The sequence below is a fragment of the Acromyrmex echinatior genome, chromosome 5, assembly GCF_024713525.1.
Source record: "Acromyrmex echinatior isolate Ae372 chromosome 5, ASM2471352v2, whole genome shotgun sequence".
In the NCBI taxonomy this organism is placed as follows: Eukaryota; Metazoa; Arthropoda; class Insecta; order Hymenoptera; family Formicidae; genus Acromyrmex; species Acromyrmex echinatior.
The window spans coordinates 2,600,769-2,620,334 of NC_141856.1; the positions used below are offsets into that span (position 1 = coordinate 2,600,769).

General features: G+C 35.1%; 2 pseudogenes; one reads left to right on the forward strand and one right to left on the reverse strand.

Moving 5' to 3' along the window:
* Positions 1–3,906: 3,906 nt before the first annotated feature.
* LOC147909660 (uncharacterized) lies at positions 3,907–7,169 on the reverse strand (annotated as a pseudogene).
* A 137-nt stretch (positions 7,170–7,306) lies between these two features.
* LOC147909661 (uncharacterized) lies at positions 7,307–11,789 on the forward strand (annotated as a pseudogene).
* The last annotated feature ends 7,777 nt before the right edge of the window (positions 11,790–19,566 follow it).

Sequence of the window (19,566 nt, forward strand, 5' to 3'; positions counted from 1 at the left end):
ATAAACATATAAAAGTTAAATAAAATTACATTTAATGATAACATTTAATGATAACAATAATAATAATGATGATAATGAAAGAAATGACAATGGTGATGATAGTAAGATTAATAATAATTACAGTATAATTTATTTTTATTATTTATTATTATTATAGTATTATATATATATATATATATATATATATATATATTTATTATTACAATAATTTAATATTAGAAATATAGAATGAATAATTATTATTATTTCCTTTTAGTTTATTAGTAGTAGAAACATACAAAGTATAATATATAATATTAAAACAATTTAAATACATACTATTGTTATTGTCGACATTCTCTGTTTCGGTACTTTGTAACGTTAGGTTCACTGTCTCGCAAAGTATAATTATTATCTAAAAATTTATATGATAAATGTTTTGCCTGTTTATTTGTATTTTCACTGGTATACATTCACTGGATAACGTATTGATTGATTTTAATTGATTCTTGTTGCTTTCTGAATTTACGCGACTTGTACTCTGTGATTCTATAAATAATTATAGCAATTATGTGGCCTTCACTTTATGACACAACAATAGAACATGTTTTTGCATATTTGACTTATAAGTTAATAATATATAAGATACCACATTATCGAATATGATATAGGAAATCTAATGCCAATTACACAATTTTAAGATATAGCTAACTATTTTAAAGGTGAGGATCCCGTTAGCGCATATTCCAATAGCACATATCCACTCACATCGCGACCGGTAATACTTAATAATATTTCACTGCTTCTTAATAAAAATATATTATTTTAAATTGGTCAATTAGCAATATATGCCTCTCTTTTAACGCAACATTCCGAGTACATTTTTTGTGAGACATCAAGATACGTCGAAGAGTGAAATTTAAGATGATTTTAATGATTCACTTTAAATATATTTTAATTTTCAAAATTCATCAAAATTGTATTTAGCAATATTATTAAGCTTTCACAATAATATTGTAAATAATACTGATTCCTTATTCTAGAGTACAGTTTTATTTAAATTTTTTTAAAAATATCTCGAGCTTAAAATGCTTTTTAAAAAATTTAAGTAAACTTTACTCTAAAATAAGAAAAATCAATATTCTAATTGTAATTAGCATTAAGATTTTCTATATTATATTCGCAAATACAATATTCTGTATTAGCAGCCAATTATTCATTATTTTTTAATTAAATCTGAAAATAACTTTTATTTGCAAAAAAGCAATGTGAAAAAACTGTAACCGTTAAACTCTATATATATATGTATATATATATATATATATATATATATATATATATATATTGTTCGCGCGACCAGGAATGCCATCGTGTAATCGGACACGACCTTAAGATGCGTCGCTTTAGAACAGAGACGCACAAAGATTGCAATGAAGTCCTTGTGGGACCGGTGCCCACGTCCTCGACTCGTGCGAATGAGTATCGGCCCGGCATAGTCGATACCGGCCCTGGAGAATAGACGTGCAGGAGTTACGCGTCTTTGAGGAAGATTGCCCATCAGCGGCTGTGGCGTGACCCCTCTCCATCTGGTACAAGCGACGCACTGATGCAGCCAATATTTTGTTGTGGCTCGCTCTCGAGGGATCCAGTATCGCAGTCGCAACAGGCTCAGAGTCAATTGCGTGATCCTGAATCCAGTAGAGTGTGACCTTGGAGTCGGACTAAAGAGTAACTGGAGCTGTGGACAGGTTTAAAACGGTACGTGTGTGTACGAATAATTTCGCGAGCAAAGCGGCGGCGCACAGCTCCAATCGCGGCAAGGATACCGGCTTGATCGGAGCGACCTTGCTCTTTGATGCTAATAGGAGAACCTTGACATTGTCAGTGCTGATGACACGAAGGTACACTACGGCTGCATACCCTCGTTCGGACGCGTCGGTGAATCCGTGCAGTTCGATTTTCGCGTCCTTGGCGCCTGTGCTCAACCAGCGGTTGATTCTAAGCTGTTCAAGCCTTGGGAGTTTCTCCAGGAAACGACTCCAATGGCAGGCGTTGCTTGAGGGAGTGGGGCATCCCAGTCCAGTTTCTGCAACCATACTGATTGAAGTAAGATTTTTGCGCGGATCACTACTGGTGTCAACCATCCTCTTGGCGAAATTCTCAATGGTGCAGCCTTGAATTGAAAATGCGAAGATATCGTCGACCGGGTGCCACTGCAAGTCCAGCGTTGCATGACCCTCGTGTTCCCATGAGCGCGAACAGTGATCCGCAGAAATGCCGACAAAAATTTCAGGATGGTTGGCGGCCAATTTTTTCAGCGGGAACCCGCTCGTCATGCACAGCTGACGGAGCTCGGATTGCTTCGCGATTGCTTCGTCTTTAGTGTGTGCTCCGGTCATAATGTCATCGACGTAGCAGTCATGTCTCAGTACGGCGGAATCTTACGGAAATCTCATTTTCGTCGTTGGCAAGCTGACGAAGAGTACGGATAGCGAGAAATGGCGCGCACGATAGACCGTATGTCACCGTGTTCAATCGGGTACCACTGAATGAGCTCGTGCTGTTTTTCGAACTTCGTCCATAGTTGATCGAGAAGCGCTGAATGAGTTTCGACGGCGTGGAGGGTGATGTTGGCCCCATCTTTTTTAAATTGGCCACTGATCTGGCCATGCGACCGTGGATGTCGCTTTGAGCGGTCAGCAAAGCATTTATTTCGTCACTCATGATTTCACTTACGTACGTTCTCTCTCTGTTCCTTTAGATAATACGCGCACTGAACGCGATGATATTCCCGAACGAACAATAAATTCAGCGAAGGCGAATCCTGCTCGAAAGATCAACAATGTTCGAGAGCGAGTTAGAGCGAGAGCGGTAGTGAGAAAATTTTGAGTGATACGGCGTTTTAGCTGAAGTTCGATTTATGCGAATTTTCTATCGCGGATCGAACGCGGCGGTTTTCTGGCGGCGAAGCGTCTCCTAGGCGGTTGCACTTGTAGCGAAGCGTTGATTCTAATCGAGAACAGCGAAGAAAGAGCCGGCATTGCTTCTCATTTCGGCATTTGCCTTTTATCCTCTTTGAAAAACAAAGGATTTCTTTTACATTTGCCTATGAGATTCTCGCAAAATTGAAAAATTTGAGGTGATCCTCTGTTTCGGGCAGCAATTGATAATTTCGAGCGCGATGGCCAAGCGGTACGCTATTGCCATGAGCGTCCGCTAAATCTGGAATCTTTATTGGGATGTACGCATATTATGCGTTTTGCGTAATGCGAGCGCGCGTGCGCTGCAACCTGATCTGAGTTAGCTCACCCTTATAGCCGTTGAGATTTGTGTATGTACAACATGCCGCTTAGCTTATGTTTTTTGATTTTATTGACGAGGTGATGGCCAAGTTTATGTTTTGGAAACCTCTAAAGACGCTTGGAATCCTTCTAGAAGCTTCCGATCCGCATATCGCACGTACGCCAAATCTGCAAAAAATGTCTGTGTCAGCTGTATCTCGAACATATATATGTATATATATATGTATGTACATACACATATATATGTATACAGGGTGATTCGTATAAAGAGACCGATGTAATTATTAGCGAAATTTGAAAACATAGTTTATATCAACATATTCAGTACAAAGAAGGATATCGTATAAATACATCGTGAAAATAATTATTTTACGAACGCGTTGGGGACCTTTCAAGATGAATTTCATTTTTTTAAATGGAACACCCAATTTTTCATTGCATATTCTTGTAGCACACCTCGACAGCTTTCTAAAACTCTATAATATTGTAAAATATTTTTTAAATACTTTTCGAGTTATAAGACTCGAAAATTACAGTACCGCCAGCATTAGCATTACGCAAGGTGTCCAACGGCTAAAATCTTTCCTGCCTTCTTTTTTTTTTTGATAACGGAGGGGAAATGCGTAACGCATACCCCGGACCTCGAGGTTATGTGGGGCTTGCACCCACTAAAACCCCTCCAGGACTCCTGAACAGGACATAGCTGAAGGGCTCCCAGGAACGCGTGCAGCATACTTCTGGGAGCCCCTCTGGCCAGTCGGCTGTAGCCGACAGTCTTTCCCGCCCAGGGAAACGGCCCCGGGTGGTGTGTGGCACTGACTGCCCGATTCGGACGCTGGGGGGGAAACTACCCCCGCGCCCGCTCCCACGGTTATTGTTGGGGGGCGGGAGTTGAGGATCCCGGCCCCCGCCGGAATACCCAGCCCGCCAAGGAGCGCCAATCTTGAGAGTTTGGCGCCCCTCATTTTGTGGCGCCGCGAGAAACGCTTTCGCGGCGCATCCTCCGCGCGGTGGTGCAGAGGCCCCGTCCCCGTCGCGCAATCATCGCGACTAAGGGGCGGCGATACTACAACCCCGCGCGCAGGGGGGGTCATCCGTTGTCCGGCGACGGTGCGACCTTGGGGTCGGCAGCCCGCCGTCGCTTCACTGAACCCCGCGTCCGAGACGCGGAGCCGTCGGTGATGATGGGGGAGGAGGGGCCCCTGACCTCTCGTCTTCCTCCTCCTCAGTCATCTCCGGTATAGGGGAGGAGGTCGCCGCCGTTCTCGCCCCGTGGGGCAGTCCCGGCGCCTCCTCCACGTCGCCCATCTCCCCCCCCCTTCGTCACCACCATTATCGCCGCCGCCGCCCGGCGGCGGCGGAGGAGGATCACGGCCGCCCGGGGCCCGCTCCCTCTGTCTTTCTGCCTCCTCCTTCTGCAACATCACCCGTTCGCAGAAGGAGGAGAATGCCTTCCAGGCCCTCTCCCCGCCGACTATCGCCCTAACGACAGCCGACAGGGAGAGGTCGCTCTTTATCTCTTGGACCAGGACACCGCGCTCATTTGCCCAGGCCGGGCAGACCTCGATCGTATGCTGCGCGGTGTCCCGGTTTTCGTCGCAGTGGCGCGGTCGGCTCCCTACCTATGCGATGCAGGTACACCCGAAACATCCGTGTCCGGTGAGCACCTGCGTCGCGTGGAACGATAGTCCGCCCCATCCCCTGCCTACCCATTCCTCGAGGCAGGGGAGGATGGCCTCCACGGTCCGAGCGCCCGTTGTCGGCGGGTCGTTTTCGAGAGTGGAGCGCCACTCTTCGAAGACCCGCCGACTGGCAAAAAACCTCTCCTGCCTGGCTGTTTGATAGTTGTCTAAAACTATGTAAATAAATATTTATATTATAATGGAAAATAATAAATATTACTGATTAACTATTATAACATATTATTGATTAACTATTATTAAATAGAGAAGCAATATGCATTTAAATATAAATGTTACATTAACCATAAATGCTGTTTCTAAAAGTTGTAATATTATATGAAGGCCAACATGTGTTAGGCTCGGCATGCTTTTTGATTGCTGCTACAATTTTTTTTCCATTTGGAACGGCGGTCAATAACATTTATCATTAATAATGTTGGGACAGTTTCAAGGGTCTCCTCGTCAATAAATTGTACAACTGTCCATGTCATTTTCTCCATGCCATGTTTCCGTATATGCATTTAAAAATTTAATATTTATTCCAATATAAAAAAATAAATATTTTATTTATAATTTCTTTATATATAGAAATGAAAGCCCTCTGTCGCATATATACCCTCTGTGCATTCCGTGTATCCCAATCGTTTACACACTCACACTCACGCACGCACGCACGCACGCACGCACGCACACAAAAGCACGCATACATCTGTATGCAGGAATATGCAAATGCAGTCTAGTATATTTAAGCTAAAAGATTATATGATTATATATATTATATTTTTGTAACAAAGAGCACAAGAAGAAAGAAAAGATTTTAGAATATTATTCGGAATGCAATAAGGGAAAAAACTACATACTTATTTTCGAATTTTAAGTTTAATACATTTATTCGCAATTTGCTCTAAATCTCAAGACTCTAAATTCCCGACATCACTGACTAAATATATATCTAATTTTAACGATTTACATGGTACAGTATAGAAATCTGTGAGTGTTTTATATTGATCTATTTTCAATTACAACTGGATCATCCTCATTTATAATAAAATTTTTAATAACAATAATACTTCCATCCTTTAAACTACAGCAATTAACTGGTTCATATTGTTTTAAAATAAACTATTTAAACATCACTTTACTTAATTGATTACAATTATGAGAATTGGTAAGTGGACCATTGAAATGTGGATTCAAAAATTTAGACTCATTATTTCTTATTTTTAAATTATGATTTATACAGTAATTTCTTTCAGTTATACCAACAATTTGTTCTAATTCCTTATTATTTTTGCGAATCATCTTTAATATATATTGTAAATGATTTTCGAACGGAAAAGCATTAAATTCTTGAAGAGTTCCGAATTTTTCAATTCATCATAAATATGTAATAAATGGTGAAGGCGATGCATTTTCTTTACCATATAAAATAATAAATGTTTCTACAAAATATTGCAATAAAGATTTAGAATAATCTAAATGTTGTCTCATATGTTTGGAATTTGACAAAATGGTGATAGCTATATGCAAAATTAAAAAATTCAAATATTGATCATAATTTATTTTAAAACAACAGGTCCTGTGTATAATAAAAAAGTTCTAAATTCTGTTGCCTTCCATCTCTTATTTTCAAATAGTGATCTTGATTTTCTATTGAATTCGGAAGATATATTTTTTCTTTGATTTATTAATAACTTTGATATTTCAGACATTTGACGAAAGGATAATTTTGTTTTGGGTTTGCCGCACCACAAAGAAACAACAATTTTTTTAACAATTCCCAAGAATATTAAATCGAGTCTGATGGAAAATCACTCACCATATTTATATTAGGAATCGACTCAAGTATTGATGTATCTGTATGATGATCTTCCTGTAGTTTTAATCGGAAATCATTATCTGTTCTTAAATTATAATTATTTACGGATAGATATATACGGATTATAGACGGATAGATCACCCTATCGCAGTAATATTCATCTTTAACAGTACACTTAAAACATGAGTAATACTCCGAATGGCCTTTTGTGTAAGTAAAAATTTTTGCAGGGACATCACATATAAAAGATTTAATTTTAAAAGAATGTGATCTTTAATTTTTATACCATGTAAAGTTAAATTTTTTGCTTCTTCTGTAAAAGGTTGTAAAAATTGGCATCTGCAGGCTTTTCATATCCATGATAAATTCCAATTACATCTACTTCATTATAATTTTCAATTAAATTGCATAAAATGGGATAAACTTGACTACTTGAACTTTTACAGTGTAGATTTTGGAAAAAATATCGCGATAAAAATGTTTCGATGCAATTACTTAGATCGAATTGATAATAATATCCTGAAATGACGTTTGTATTAACCATTCTAGCAGTTCCTAATAAGGTGCGAGCATCCTTAGGCAATTCTGGATATTTACATTGTATAAGAGATATTAATTCATTTAACGCGACATGAGTTATATTATTTTTAATTGTCCATCTTTGCAAGCAAGGTACAATATTATAGAACTTGGAAAATCATCTGCAGTTATAGGTTCAAACTTATTCACAAAGTTAGTATGTTCTGTATCATCGGGATCACTATCTGAATTACAATTACTAAAGCCTTCTGAATCACTATAGTCATTATACTGAGAATTATATCACTTCATAACTTAATTGATTATTATTCTCTAAATTATTCTCTAAATTATTATTTGGGACTAAAGGTGGATTGTTTTTTAATAATAGCGCATTGTTTTTATACTAAACGGTATTAACCAAATTAGTCATTTCTTGTGCTCTTCGATAATATTTTCTCTTTATTTTCGACATTTTCAAGATAATTTTGAGATTTTCCTATCTGTTTGTGATTATATAGTTGATCGATGACAATGCTTTTTTTTAAGATTCGTAATAAGTTTGAAAACAGTAACTAGGAAGACAAATAATACGAAATATTAGTATAATTCAATCAGTTACATTTATGCATTTAGGTACACATGCATACTATTTGTATATTGAGAAACTATTATCGAGTTATATTGTTTTCCACACCATAAATTGTAATTATTATTACAATATAGAAATCAATGGTTCAGTAGAAAACAATCAATTTGTAAAGTAAAAAGCTATCCAATTATACTAATCACTTAAAAAATTAAAAATAAAAATATATTTCGAAAAAAAATTTTATCGAAATTTTAAATTATATATAAATTATAAATAACAATTAATAACTATTAAAAGTAATAAAAAAAAGGCTCTGTACTTATAAACAAAAGGTAATATAAAAGAAGGGCAAAGAACCAATAACGTATAAAAGAATTTTAATTTAAATAAGCAAAATTAATACAAAACAATTAAAATATAATAAAATAAAACAAACGTTTCAACTCCAATCGAGTCATTTTCAATGCAATCTTACAATAATATAAACATCGTTCTAAATTAAAAATTCGTACATAATCTTACAATATTCTTACAATTCCTTAATATAAAATTTTTTCTTTCTGTGTAATACGCTGCGAGTCATTTTTATCAAGAATTAACAAAGTCATAAGAAAATTCTGGAAAAGTAACCATAAACAAAAAGAATATTAATCACATAAAAATTAGTAATATGATAATGTACCTTGGTAAATTTGTTAAGAGTCCAATAATACACAACGAGAAAAAAATGTAAAATGTGGTCCATTTCGTGGTACAATAAAATAGTCTTTTTATTTAATAAGTTATTATAAGCAAATTCACAAAGGTAACAAGCATCTGACTTACACGATGTCAAAAAACGAAATGTCAAGCAGAAAAACATTATCGAGAACGGAAAACGGAAAAATAGGGAGAAAAGGAAAGAAGATGTTAGAAAGAAGAAAGAGAATGTATAATGTCAGAATACAAATCCGGCAAAGACTCCGTGTCATTTTGTCTATTAATCCCATGATTCTGTTTTTTAATATGGATCATTTCAGATATCAACCTTTTATTATATGAAGGCTCTACATCTAATATTTCCACTTTATCCCATTTAAAGTTATGATTTTCCTCAATACGATAGTTGGAAATCACTGATGGAGATTTTGAACTTATATTGACATCAGAAACATGTTCATGCAATCTGGTCTTTAATTGTCTTTTAGTTTGGCCAACGTAACTGGCATCACAATCCTCGCAAGATATTCTGTAGACCACATTTTGATTCTGAACGTGTTCTAAATCATCCTTTCCTCTCCTTATGAAACTTCTTAATGTGTTAGAAATAGTAAAAGCCAATTTACAATTAAACATATTAACAATAAGTATAAATTTTTCGGATATCGTATTAACATATGGAATCGTAAAAAACTTCTTCTCAGTGTCATCCTTATTCTTATTCAAATTATTAATCTTATTAATGTGATATTAACAATATTAATACTAACAATAATTTGTCATAAATAATAACTTTGAAGAAATGATAAATATATATATAATTGTACATAAAATTTAGCTAGATAAAACTATTACAAAGAAATAAACTATTACAATATATAAAATTATCCTGATGAAAAGATGAAATTATTCTACGTTTTGGAATACTTTTCAACAAAATTTGAGCATTTCAAAAAAATTTCAGTTTAATTTCAGCGATTTTTAACTGAAAAATTTATTTTCGACAAAATTTCAGAAAAATTTCAGCAAAATTTTCAGACAAATTTCAGCAAGAATTTCTGAGAAATTTCGATTGGATTTCAGTGATTTTCAGTATATATGTTAACCAAAAAATTCATTTTCAGTGAAGTTTCAGAAAATTTTTAGTAATTTCGCTGAAATGTCCCAAAACGTGGAATAATTTCAGCTTTTTCATCAGGATATTAATATTTAAAAAATATTATATAGGTATATTATTCATGACAATTATAAATATGATATTATTGTAGAACGTCCATATAACGTCCTTGGGACGTATTTTAGACGTCCAATATAGCGACATAAATTGGACATATTTCGTACGTTCCAGGACGTCAGATTGTTGTTTGAGACGTGATCTTGTATTGCTCCCGCTTCCTCTAGGAAGGCAGGAGCTATTAAGAAAAAGAAGAAAAAATTCTATTATTTGATGATACTTATTGATCTATTTAACCTAAATTTCGATGATTCAGTGCAAGTGTATTTATTATCTTTATACAAATAAGTTGAGATGCAATTAAATTTAAAAAATGCCGCGTTATTATAACACGTGCAGATAAACAGAAGAGAATTGCAGTTCTTTTACTTTTAATAATTAGATAAAGAGAAAACTCGTCAAAACAATCGTCCTATATGGACAAATCCATATTTTTTAAAGAAGAACAGGAGAGGCATGCAGCATAATCTTTTTATGGAATTGCTTTTCGAAGATCTAGATAGGTTTAGACGACACATAACACCGAAATTTATTTCTTTAATTTGTTTACGCTATATTTAATATGCTAAATATTTGTATCGCAGATGCTTTCGAATGAATATCGCTTTATTTGAAGATCTTTTAGAAAAAGTAACTCCCTTTATTAAAAAACAGGATACACATTTGAGACAAAGCATTCCACCTGCTGAGAGATTGTCTCTCACCCTACGACATCTTGCAACAGATAACTCGAAATTTTTTAGACTTGAAAGGTGCATCAGTAATGAAAATGTAAGTAATGTTTCAAAGAATGTTATTTTATTTTTAGGAGAAAATTAGAAATCTCTTCGTCTCACACATCGGATTGGTCAGAGTACGATTTCAGGTATCATTAAAGAAGTATGTACTGCGATTATTCATGTACTACGTGAAGACTATCTTAGAATGTCATCATGTGAGAATGAATGGAGAGAGTCGTGGCTAATGATTTTGATCATCATTAGAATTTCTATAATGTTGGAGTCTTGAATGGCAAACATTTTAAAATTGATCCACCATTACAATTAGGATCATTATATTATAATTATAAAGACAGTTTTTCTGTTGTATTACTGGCTGTTGTGAATGCACAACTCAGATTTATATATGTAGATGTTGGTACAAATAGAAGAATAAGTAATATAGGCATATGGAACAAATAGTTTAAAAATCCATCTTGATAATAAAAGCTTAAATATTCCTACATCAACATCTTTGCTTAACATAGATAAAAAATTTCCATTTTGTATTCGTTAGAGATTTTCCTTTAAGTACAAAGGTTCTGATATCTTATTCACGAGATACATGTGGGAATAAAAATAAAAGGATATTTAATTACAGGTAAATTTTTTAACTACTAATAAATTTTTATTGTTCGTTTTAAGCATTCATTTTTTTGTATATGTATGTATTTTCTAAAATATGTATTACTTTCAAAAATTATTAGGTGTACAAATAAGTTTCCGCCGTTTGACAAAAGACGGCGCCACTAGCAAGCTATGGTTAAAATTGTTTGATATAAAACATTATATCATAAGGTTGGATATCTGTCAACAATAAAATACTAGCGATAAAAAAAAATACTAGCGATTTTGTATTAGCATCATATATTTTTGTTTGTGCGAAAATGCCGAGTTTTGAGCCGAATAAACGTCATTTGCGAAACTTGGGAACTTTTGATTTACTTCTTTAATTTGAAGAAATCTGCAGCTGAGGCTCATCGATTGCTTGTAGAAGCATATGGTGAGCTGCCTTAAGTGAGAGAAGTTGTCGTGAATGGTTTCAAAAATTTAAAAACGGTGAATTTGACGTCGAAGACAAAGAACGTAGCGAAAAGCCGAAAGTATACGAAGACGCGGAATTGGAAGTATTATTGAATGAAGATTCGTGCCAAACGCAAAAAGAACTTGCACTTACATTTTGACTTACACCAATAAAACATTATGTATCGTCCTTTCATAATAAATACTTAATTTTTAATAAAAAACGGTGGAAACTTATTTGTATACCTAATATTTTCTGCTATAGATTATCCAGAGCGCGTAATAAATCTGAAAACACTTTTGGGATCATGGCAACAAGATTCCAAATTTTTAGATCAGCAATGATCCTGATGACGCATCAAAAATTATATTAGCTTGCTGCTGTCTATATAACATGTTGAGAACTGAAGTAGTGAGAAGACATATGTATACTTCTCCTGAATTTATTGACGAAGAAGATGAATTCCTACACAGATTTCATCTAGGGAAATGGCGGCAAGAGCCTGCTCTTGGAATGATAAATTTGAGAAATCAAGGAGGCAATCGTCATGTTAATACTACCTTACAACTCAGAAATGAATGTATAATTATTTCAACGGAGAAGGAGCTGTTCCATGGCAAGACTATTATCAATAAATGAATACTTCCTTTATTCAATGTTTACAATAACATGTTTGTTTTTGTTTGAGATCGTTAATTCGAGAAAAAAGTAAGAACTCTTTCGATCGACCGACAGTAATTGTTATTGAACGCACGCATAAGGTGAGCTCGTGATTTCATCTCGAGCATGACCTTAATCCTCGTCAAAGTCAGCGATTTGTCGTTCTTTGTTCATTTTAAAACAATTCGGTACACGCAAACAAGCACCGGCAACGGACCATCGAAAGTTCTAGAACAATTCAATTCGCGCATGCGAGCGCCGCGCTCCGACGAATACGTCACGCGCTGTCACCAATCCCACGTACGGATTTTCTGTCGCGCATGACTGTTACGTTGAACGTCATTAGAAAAGAATCCAAAGCGCCAATCAATTTTATACAACTAATGCCACGTAATAATTATGATTGTGGCAAAAATTTATTGGATTTTTCCCAAGAAGAAAGCCCAGGCCGAAAGCAATAAATGCTTCGATCTCGCCGTTCCTCCTTCTTAGAGTTCATAGTCTCGCTACTATATCGTTTCGTAAAACCGCCATGCTAACCGCTTAGTAAAACCGCTATCAGAAAGATCTCTTCGAGAAGCGCCGAGAAAATCGCCGAGATTTTCTATCACCGCGATTCCGAATACAATTTGGAAAGGGTGACCGCATCTAATAGTCTGTTAATTAATTCTGTTTTTCTGAATTTGTAATCGTAAATATTAAAGAAAATTCTTTTGTTAAATTACAAAGAAACGGAGTTCTCTTTACTGTCGTGTGTTATATCAACTGTGTGCCGTCCTCTCACTTTAGTCTTTCCGCGCGGTGCATTCCCGCTCAGTTTTATTACTAAAAAGAAGATAGATTTACAGATAGATATATAATAATAAATGATAAATAAATAATAAAACTTTGATTTCTATGTAACAAGTTCTTGTTTATATCCAATATTTGTTTATTTCTATTATACAGATCAGTTGTTATTAGTAGTACAGTTGTTAATTTAACAGTATCCGCTGATTTCTAAAATCATATATAATAGCCGCCGTCTCGTCAAGTGCGCCCCGTATCTAGATGGGCGTACTTACATAATTTAACTAGTATGAGGTTTAGGAACGCATCGAACGCTATCTAGGGGATTAATTGACATCTTATTATACGCCTTTATTTTTTTTTTAATACACACACACACACACACATATATATATATACAGTATGTATATATATATATATATATATATATATATATATATATATATAGGTGGGGTGAAAAGTAACCTCCTTGGGAATGAAAAAAATTTTTTTCTTATGCAGAATCTCGCCCAAAATATGGCGTGTTCGCTCAGTACTAATCTTTGTAGCATCTGCTAGCTCGCGCACCTTCACTTTCCGGTCAGCCAACACCATTTCATGTATTTTTTTGACATTTTCCTCGGTAACCGCATCGGAGGGCCTGCCGCTGCGGACTTCATCGGTAGTGGAGTTGCGGCCACCACGAAACTCTCGAAACCAATATTTGACGGTGTAATCTGACGGAGTATTAGCCACATAATATTTATCCAACTTTTCTTTTGTTTCCTTCGCCGTTTTGCCTCTCAAAAAATAATGTTTTATGAGAGAACGAAAATCGTTTTCGCAAACACGTCAACAACAATCAGCTCTCAAAACAAAACTAAGGGCAGTATCGCACTGCCACTTGGCATGTCTGCCTAAATATGAACGGACTACAAAGCACCATAAACTTTTTTGCAGTAGTGGCGCATTCTGGCGGTCAAGGATGTTACTTTTCACCCCATCTAGTATGTATGTATAAAGGAACCCTAATGGACCCAATCACCTTAGTACTTCGACGGTACAATGATATGATCACTACGAGTTTTAGTTTGATATTTCGCTGCCGATGAAATTACTTCTGACTGTATAGGTTCACTATATAGAATCGACTCGTTTGCTGACTCATATTCACTGGACATTGAGTCATCACCATCGTTAATCGCAGTATTCGACAAATCAGATGCTGATAACTCACTGAGTCTCTCTTTATTAACAATTTCTTGCCTATAGTTGCCAGTATCTACAGTAGCCATGGGATTTTCCGTATCATTTCGTTCTTGTTCATAAAAGTCTTAAAACAGTTCATTCGGGTAAACTTCGTTGCTCCTAGTTCTTATAATGAATTTGCGATTACGACGATAATAATTATTATAATTATCTACCACTATATATGATCGATTATTCACGCGCCGCACAATCCGATACATACTGCCATTCTTTTTCGCTTTTCTTAAACATTAGACGTTCATTAACGCTTAAGATCGATAGTAATTTAGCATGTTTATTATAGTAATATTTTTGAGTTTCACGCTTGCATTCCAATCGGTCTCTTATGATAGCTTCGTCTACTTGATTTCTCCTTAACATTTCGCTACTAGTGGGCAATCGAGTTTTAATCGACCAAAGAATAACTGTGCAGGCGACAATCGCATGCTATTGCTACGGGTGTTGTATTATACTCGAATAGTCGATACGGATAAAGTTCAGTTTCATTAGTTTCATAATAGTGTTTAAGAATATTCTTGGCTATAGCTACTCCTTTTTCGGCTAGTTCATTGCTTTGGGGATAACGAGGACTCGAATATTTAAACACAATATTTGTGTCATTAGCAAACTTTTCAAATTCTAGCGAGTTAAATGGATTATTATCACACCTAATTTTCGATGGATACCCATAACAACAGAATATCCCCTGAAGACTCTCTATGATATGATAAGAAGCTTTTCATCCTCATTTAATTTCGTCATTTTTCCTCATTTTCGTTCATCCTCACTTAATAGGTTCTTGTAGAAGTTGTAGTTCTCTTCCGAAAGCACATTCGATGGATAACAGCATGAGTGATTTCGGATAAATCCAATGTACTCGCTTCCGCAACTTCCACAACTGTGCGTGACAAACAATCGACATATATCTCTTTGCCAGGAACATATGTGATCGATAGTCCCGGGTATTTAAGCAAATGTAGGAATATGCGTTGCAATCTAGGGGTTACATCATTAATGTCTCGTTTTATAAGCGTTTCAAGCGGCTTATGATCTGACTGGACAATAAACATCCTATCATAAAGAAAATAATGAAAACGTTCGCACGCAAAGACTATTGCCAGAGTTTCTTTTTCAATTTGGGCCCATTTTTGTTCACTGGTGGTGAGACTACGCGACGCATACGCCACGGATTGACCCCCTTGTAGAAGAATACTTCCCAGTCCGTCTTTCGAACTGTCAGTTTGTATGATCACAGGTTCTTTTGAATCATATATTCGAAGCACTGGTTTGATTGTAATGGACTGTAAAAGATCTTGTAACTCTTTTTCATACTCGTCTGACCATGACCATTGGCTAGCGTTTTTAGTTAGTTCGCGTAATTGAGCTGATCTTTGCGATAAATTTGGAATGAAACGAGATAGATACTTAAATAATTTTAATAATCGCATAACTTCAGGCTTGCTTGATGGTCGAGATATTTTGAGGGCATCTAAGTGTTTAGCATCAGGGGAAATGTAGCTATTGATTATTTTATAACCCATAAATTTCACATCCGGTCCATGATATTGGATCTTGTTTGGATTAAATTTGATGCCATTTGTGCGAGCTAGAACAGTGGCTAGTGCGCGATCATGCTCCGCTAAACTCGACCCTGTGATAGCTAGGTCATCAAAATAGATTTCAATTCCTGGAATATCCCTAAAAATCTGAACCATTTTCCTCTGAAACATTTCTGCTGCACTACTAATTCCAAAAGGAACACGATTCCAGTGATAGCGCCTAAAAGGCGTCATAAAGGTAGGTCAGAGCTTTTACAATCAAGCTTCATCTGACAGAATCCATTACTTAGATCGAGTGAAAATAGATTTATCTGGCCGGCCAATAATATCTTCAGCTGTTGGTATTAAGAAATGCTCCCGCTTAATACATGCATTGAGTGGCTTCGGATCAAGACAAATTCGTAATGAGCCGTCGAGTTTTTTTACTAACTGCATGTTATTTACTCTGTATGATAGTCTGTAGGATAATTTACTACGCTAATGATACCTTGTTTAGTGATGATAGTTGAATTTTTAAACGTTCTAGTCTCAGTGAAATTCGTTTTTTATAGTGCAGTGTAGGGGTCACATTGTCTCTAAGTATAATTGATGAAGTACCTGGAAATTTACCTAGACTCTCAAAAAGATCTTTATTTTCATTTATAAATGCCTCAACATCAATAGGAAAATTATGTTGTATTTTAACAATGTTAAGTTGTTGAATTAGATTGAACGAAAGCCTAAGCCCAATAATGGTTCGCATTGATCATTGACAACTATGAATGACGCTATATGGCTTAACTTACGCTCAGAGTCAAAACATTCGATTGTATCCTCATCATAAACTTTTATTTTATTTGAATTATAATCTGTTATAATAACATTTCTATAAGTTTTAATTGATATATTTAATTCGTTAATAAGACCGATTGGAATGCAATTGACATCTGAGCCTGTATCCAGCTTAAATTGAACACTTCGATTTTGTATACATAACGTTTTCATCCATCTGATTTGGTCTCCACCGGAATTAGAACTTACTCTATAATTATGATATTTATTTTTAACGGTACTTACACTAGACGCATTGCTGTCTTGCTTATTTAAGGCTAATTTAGAATTATTATTACCTAGCTCATACCAGTTGATACTTTTAACAGACTTTTCTGATGACCTCTGACCTGCCGTTGTCTCCGCTTTAGTGCTTGTAGATTGTTCAGTGTTGACTTCTTTTTTTTTTACTCCTGCAGAAAGGAATGTATTTAGTGTTCAGAAAGGAGCTTTTGGAAGTGTCCTATTTTTCCGCACTTATTGCAGATAGCATTAATTGCTGGACAATAACGACGATGTTTTCATTATAAGGTTGACCACAATTCCAATAGTTATTAATATGCTTAATTGTAGCGACGTCTGATGATTTTTCATTGAGTTGTTCCACCACGGATTTAACTTCTATTGAGTACCCTTGATCGAGTAGTTTGTTGGCAGTCGCAGCTTCGAAAACTTTGCAGATTTCTATGATAAGGATTCATTCTTATCATCTAATTTTAATTGTAGTTTTTTACCTTGTACGCCAATGATGATACGATCACATAACATGCGATTAGCATATAATGTATGGCAGTTGGCGCATTCAAATTCACATTGTAATTGAGTGCGAAGCTTCGTTTCAAACGTATTAAATGACTGTTTTTTTTTTGTATAATCATATTAAATTTAAATGCTTCCATTGTGGCTTCCATTTCGTTATGGTAAGCAATATTCATCAAAAACTTTGATGATATTATTTAATGTACGTTGACTGGTTATATTTACTTCTTGCTAAGTAGCACTGCTGGTTGATGACGTCGATGTTTCCGCTGACTTGTAGTTGTAGTTGAAATGTAGCCAAATATACTTTCGCAGCTTCCATTATTAGGAAATAAGGTGTTGAATATCTCGACTCCTTGCGGGCCGATTACCATAGAAAAGTGGCGATTTTATTTTGTTCGCTTTCACTAGTTTTATTGCTGGCAATTAGATACATTAAGTATGTTTATTTCCATCCTGGCCGCTCTTTGATTAGATTCGCACACTCAAATGGCAAGCGTAAATCCATGTTTGAATATTTTCTATATAGTTCTGTAACAAGTTTTTGTTTGTATCCAATATTTGATTATTTCTATTATACAGATCAATTGTTACTAGTAATACAGTTGTTAGTTTATCCGCTGATTTCTAAAATCATATATAATAGCCGTCGTCTCGTCAAATGCGCCCCGCATCTAGATGGGTGTACCTATATAATTTAACTAAGTATGAGGTTTAGGAACATATCGAACACTATCTAGGGGATTAATTGACATCTTATTATAATACATTCTATCCCATATAACTGTATCTATCCTGTTAATTAAAACTTGTGACCTCTTTTTATATCACATATAATATTCATATATGAAGTAAAACTTTTCATATCACGCAACTTGTATTATATATAATACTTATCTATAAACTAAAAATTATTTGTATAATGTTATCACATATAATACAATAAAATTACATTATTTCTTTTTAAAAAATTGAAATTTAATCTTTATATCAAAATATATTAATATAGATAAAAATATGTATTATGGATTATATATAAACATTTCGTTGAAATTTAATAAATCCTCACCTGTGTGTTATGTAAATCAAATTATGTTATATCAAATTCGTTTTCTAGATATTCAATTTCATTTTCTGAAGAAATAGCATTTGCTTCAATAGCATATATTAAAAATTCTGTTTTATTAGAATATGTAGTATTTTTAGAAGTTTGTAAATTATACAAACTTTTTGCTTGAGCACATGATTTTATTAAGAACTTTAACCTATCATACAGAACCCATTTAGATTTATATATTTCTTCAGGACTTTTTCCACTACATCATTTTTTGATTCACGTTCTTTCCAAAGATTTGTTATTATAACAGTTTGCTTCATATTAATAAAACGATGTTGTACTATGTCAGCTATAAAATATAAAAATATGTTAATAACTAAACGTAAAATTATATACGAGGGGTATCCAAAAAATAAGTTCCGTTTTTTTTTTACAAATAAAGTTTTTATTGAAAAAATCTAAAATTTACATGGATAATACTTGACAACTTCTAGTCTTTTTCTACATAATTCTCGTCAATCTCAATACATTTTGTATATCTGGAAACAAGCTTCGAAATCCCTTCTGCATAGAAACTTCCCGCCAGTTCTTTAGTCCAGTTAGTTACAGCTGTCTGAACTTCCTCGTCGCTTTGGAAGCGTTTTCCGGCCAAGGACTCCTTCAGTTTCGTAAAAAGATGGTAGTCCGATGGTGGTTTACCTGCAGTCACTCGTGTGGCCTTGTGTAGAGGAGTCAGTTCTCTGGGAACCCAACGGGCGCAAACCTTGCGAAATTCGAGTTTTTCTGAAACGATCTCATGGATAAGACTTCGGGATATCTCTGGAAAAAGGTTGTGGAGTTCATCTAAAGTTAAACGACGATCATTGCGAATCGCATTTTCAATTTTTGTCGTCAACTCATCCGTGATAAGGGAGGGTCTGCCTCTCCCACTTTCGTCTTCAAGCGAATGTCTTCCTGCCTTAAATTCTCGGACCCATCTCCGCACCATAGATTCACTCATCACACTCTCTCCATATACAGAAACAAGCTGTTTGTGAATATCAACCGATTTAAAATCTTGAGCAAAAAGAAACTGAATGATGCCGCGCAAAACAACT